Below are 5,480 nucleotides of genomic sequence, written 5' to 3'. Positions count from 1 at the left end.
CTGACCTTACAGTTAACAGCTGAGTACTTTAACTCCCGTGTCCTTCATTGTAACTCCCGTGTAAGGGTCCTTCATTGAGGAAATGATAAGACCACAAATTTCTAGGTGCTTTTCTCTTTCCTTTCCTCCTTTTTTCCCCCATATTTCTTTTTTTCATGGGTGGGTGGGCGGGAGTAAATGTTTAGACACTGGCATTGAACACATCACCTTTCATTTTCTCAGAGATTAGGAAATATCCATTTATTGATTTGTTTGATAGAATTAGTATTGTCTTAGTTCTCTATTAGTGCCTCGCTCAATTTTAAGGTTCAAACTAATCTTTTCATTTCCCTCTTAGAATGTTCCCCTGATATCCATAAGGTTATCAGTGGCTTATTCCTTCTTCATAGTCTGTTCTAAATCTGGAAGCGCCACTGAAACTTGTCACTGTGGGTGACCTTACTGGTTTGTAAAATGACAGTGAAACACTATCCAGCATCACAGCAACACTTAGAGCAAACTTAGACAAACTTGGCCGCTGCTTCCATGGCTAGCTGTGGACTCAAGGAAAATTCTTGGTATCATCAATCTGTTCTCCATTTGTCATGATGTCTATTGAGCCAAGATAAATACATACACGTCTACATTTTTTTCTAGACCTTTATTTGTCTGTGAAAAGGGGAAAAGAGAGGGAGGGGGAAAGGATAAAACAAAAAGAACGCAATTGACCCCAAAAAATCTCTGAGGTGGAGGGAGGGTTGGAAGGAGGGAGGTGAAGACGTTGACAGGAGAGGGCTCCTGGGTGCAGCAGCAAGAGCCAGGGACCTGGGAAGCTTGAGTCCCTCCCTGGCTGGGCGGGGCCTTGACTCCCAGGGTCTCACTTGTCCTGCCTCCTTTTCACCCAGGCCCCCTGGGAGGTGAACAGTGAGGAGTTGTCCTGGGCTGGGGAGGGGACAAGTCATGCTGGGGGAACGGGCCTGGGGTCAGACCAGGCTCCCAACTGCCTCCCCAAGGGAGGGACATGGGTAGGTGGACACCCAAGGCCAGCATGGGCTCTTCGTTCAGCTTCAGGCCAGAGACAGAACAGTCAGAGTCTCCTGGGCAAAGTACTTGATGTCAACATCCTGGTCCTGGGTCAGCTTCTCCAGTATGGGCATGACCTCACTCTGCAGCATGCTGTTGTCCAGGATGGGGCCTTTCTTCTGTAGGGACTTGGCCACATTCAAGTGGATGTTGGCAACAGGATCTCCAGCCATTCGCAGGACAGTGGGCAGCATGTGCTTGGTGGTGATGTCCTGTCCACAGACCTCTGACAAGACATTGCTGCAGAAGAGCGTAGTCATGCGGTGCAGGTAGTTGGGGTCCCCAGACATGGCGAAGACCATGGGGAATGATGGTGGCGTGGGCCCATTCCTTCCCAAACTTCTCAACCAGCTTCTTCAGGTTGCTGGTAGCTGCCTCTCAGATGGCATGGACGTGATCCACCAGCCAGGCCATACACAAGGAGTTGAGCTTCTCATCGAAGAACTCCATGCCTAGCTGTCCCGCCAGCAGGGGCATGTACTTGATGATGGCCAGCCGCACCCACCACTTGGCGTCCTTGGCCAGCTTGAAGATGGCAGGGAACAGCGACTGGGACAGCTGCCGATGCTGATGACCTTGTTGACGCAGTCCAGGTTGGAGATGATGTTCAGCCACACCTTGGGGCACTCATCCTTCAGCTGCGCCAAGAAGAAGGGCAGGAGGTGCTCGATGGGGTTGCCTTTGCCCAGGATGAGCGAGAGGCCCATGATGACTGAGGCCAGGGCCGACTTGACGTGTTGGTTGGCGTCTGACACCAGCTCCTTAATGCAGGGCAGGATCTGCATCATGATCACGTTCTCCCGGCAGTTGGCCGAGAGATTCTCACAGAACTCTTTGACCTTGTGGAAGGCAGCAGCCCTCATCTTGGCCTCATAGTCGTTCATCAGGTTCTGGAAGGCAGGGAAGAGGTCTGTCTTGGTGATCTCATTTTGGAGCTGCATTTTGGAGCTCTGTGAACTTGTCAGCCACCATGTACCGGACTCACCAGGACTTGGCCTTAGCAGCCTGGCACAGGGTGGGCATCACCAGGGCCTCCAGGGCCTCCTGAGGCAGGAGTTGGGCGATGTTCATGCAGGCCTCCACTGCCAGCAACCGCACCGAGTCCTGCTCGTCAGAAGCCAGGTTGGAGAACATGGGAATGATCTCGCTCTTGACGTTGTCCAGCTCCAATACCTTGGTGAACTCCCCCAGCTTGGAGGCTGCGGCCCACCGCACCATGGGGGTGTCGTCTGAGCACAGGTTCCAGACATACTGTTGGAGCTCTGCCTTGACCACACTGGATATGGTATCAGAAAGCTGTAGATCTTCTCAGCAAGTGTTTAAAGTCCTTCATTTCCATCAATAACACAGACAAAGGAGAGGGGGAGAAAGACAGAAGCACCCTGAAGAGGTAGCTGGCAGGGGGCAGTAGAGCATACCAGCAACATCAGGCACCCGAGTGACAGCTTCTTGGTCACCAACTTGTCTACGGATGAGATGTCAGGACAGGGAGGAATAAAACAGTACCATTGCTTTTTAGAATTATTTTCTTTTATTTTAATCAAGACTTTTATCCCTGCAGAGCAAAAGGAGACCATCAGGCTAGACAGCAAGGGAGATGGGTGGCTAATTGTTATTTTGATGGAGGAAAATAGTAAATCACAATCCTATTACTTTTCTGGGGGGAAAAAATATAGAAAAAAAAAGTACCACAGCTAATGATATGAGATCTTCCTGAGGGTCTCATCACAACTCCAATGTGTCCATTTTGAATTCTTTCAAAATTGCCCATCTACCTATAGTTAGCACAAAAGTGCATTTTCAGTCAACCACACCCTAAAGTTCATTTTCAGTCAACCACACCCCTAAGTAAGGGGAAATGATTATGACTTTTGCCCCAAACTGTTTACTCTAGTAGCTAAAACATCACACCTTTACTAAAGCAAAATGTCTTTTGCATCAAAGATAAAACTGCAAACTTAAAATATTTGATGCAATTTTTCAGTGTACTAAGGGTCTGTAAGGGAAGGCTGGAAAGGACGACTTGATTTTCCACTCTGCAAGCAAGAGATAATATGGGCAAGAGCTTCCCTAGACTAAGATTTAAATAACCATTGCAAGAGAATAAAACGCACTCCTGTGATATTTCTAAGGTGGCAATATGGAATCTTTTATAAAAGGATTGATCTGTATTTCAAAAGAAATTTCATCTCTTGAGATCTTAGTAAAGTGCTTGAGGCATTTCACCAATAAAGCATATGGAATATTAATACTCTCCCATCAGCTCTGCTTTTTGTTCCAGTCAGATGCAGAAAACTGCACGCAAAAATCCTCACTTTAAGGGAATCTGCCAAGATTTTAAAGACAAGAGGATTTTTGTTGACATATTTAGGTTTATTCAAAGTCCTCTCCTCATTGCTAGGTTCAATATGAGCAGCATTTTTCACATGAGCATTAAGATTTACTTCTAAAAACCCTCTGGCTTACCTAGACGTCAGAAATTCTCCATTTATTAACATTTATAACGGCAATATCGCTGTAATGGAATAGAATATAATGATTTTAATTCCTGTCTGTTTAGTAACGATTCCTGAGGTATAGAAATAGCAATATTGAGATATAGATGTTTCCTATCAAAGGCCTTAATGGGAAAGATGGTGAACAATGTAGAGTTCTTTAGATGACCAATATTTGAAAGTTACTATTATACTATTGATCAGGCTATAGTTCATCAAAATGAATTGGATTCACAAGGAGAAGTCTACAGAGATGGGGGGGAGGGATTCTGGATATAATCTGGGTTTAATCTGGCCATAATCAGTAGGATTTTTCCCCTGCAATAGCATCTGGAACCTTTGGCTCAAAGATATTCAGTCAGCAAAAGCAATCATTCAAACATCAGTCTGCTTCTTGTCACTTTGTAATTGTAGACTAATTATTTTTGATGAGTGACTTTAAGCTTAAAGCACACAGATTAGAATTTACCACTTAAAGTAGTTGCCTGTTAATATTGTAATACCTATCTTATTTTAAAGACAATAATATAGTGAACTAAAATTATATAGTTATTATATATCAGGGTATTAACATTTCCAAACTCCCCAAATGAAGATCATGTGTTCTTATTGGCCTTTTGTCTTTCTTTACAATGACCTTTGCATGTTGACACCATAATTATCTTCTCATGATGATAGAATTGTTAATACCATGCCATTGCAATATTAGCCTTGTTCTCTCATCATTATCACTTCCTAGTGATTGACCTCAGCTAATCCAAAATACCACAGTTTTACTATTGCATACTAATTTTCAATATTACAGTAGCATCCTACCTAATCTGTTCATTCTATTCTAAAATCTCTCTTCCACTGTGCTTACACAAGCAGGTCCCTAACCTACAGATTTGTTTGCTATATTGCTTGTGTGTGACTGGGTGCTGCCGAGTTAGTTCTCTCTCACAGCTGCCCATGCACAATGGAACAAAATACTGCCCTGTCTTGCACCATTCTCACATTTGTTCTTACATTTGGTTTAGCATCCAACTAAAACTAAATATCAGTTGCTCCCAGTACCTGCAAGATCAAGACAACACTCCCAACCTGGTATGCAAACGCCTGTCAAATAGATATTTGTGTGAGTCTGGGTAGACGAGAGAAACAAGTCCATGTACACACATATGTGTATAAGAAAGAGACAGATATACAAGACGGATTGAACATTGAGAAAACATCCCAGCCTAATCCAGATCAAGTGCATAAGTGATATTAGCCCATATATCTGATACTAATCTATAAAGTCCTCTTCAGACTCACAAAACTCATGCAATGACACCGAATGTAGAAGATCACAGGCCAGTGGGTAGACAGTCTTTGGATCCAGTGGCATTGGAAACTTTTCAGTGCTGGCAGGCGTCTCTGCATGGCTTCCCCAGTACCCAGGGCTGCATAAGGGTGGGTCCGTGTGTCTTTTCAGCTGCTATGTCTTCCAGGGTGTGAGCAGAGAGAGAGAGGTGTCTCCTGACCCCAAGGAGGAAGTACTGGATTTCCTAGAATTCTCAGGAGAAGGCCATGCCCATACAGAAGCCTCATTGGCTATGATCTGATTGAAAGACTAGACTCCACCCCTTCATTCATAATCCTCTCAAATTGACAATTATATAACTACCACAATATTCTACATTAAATTTGCAATATTCCCTATGATATACCCTTTATACTTTATAGTCCTTCAAAATCTGGTCATCTTTCTCTGAATATAACCTAAATATATTACTCTTCTTCTGATATATGCCTAAGAAAATCCTGAAAATTCCTAAAGATAACATCAAATCTATTCCATCAAAAGAAAGCTTCGCAAGTCCTCCCAAAGGAAATGAGTCTGTATCATGTTTTCTGAACATGACTTTGACTCTTCTGAGTAATTAATAAGTGACCATTGAA

At 43.9% G+C, this 5,480-nt stretch overlaps 1 pseudogene; it reads right to left on the bottom strand.

Annotated features, from left to right (window-relative positions):
* Positions 1–1,046: 1,046 nt before the first annotated feature.
* LOC101639406 lies at positions 1,047–2,295 on the bottom strand (annotated as a pseudogene).
* Positions 2,296–5,480: the final 3,185 nt, after the last annotated feature.

This window comes from Echinops telfairi, unplaced genomic scaffold, assembly GCF_000313985.2.
Source record: "Echinops telfairi isolate 266 unplaced genomic scaffold, ASM31398v2 ScPeMD7_7400;HRSCAF=8409, whole genome shotgun sequence".
NCBI lineage: Eukaryota > Metazoa > Chordata > Mammalia > Afrosoricida > Tenrecidae > Echinops > Echinops telfairi.
Note: the sequence above shows the minus strand (reverse complement) of the source record. Positions and strands in the feature narration are given on the sequence as shown.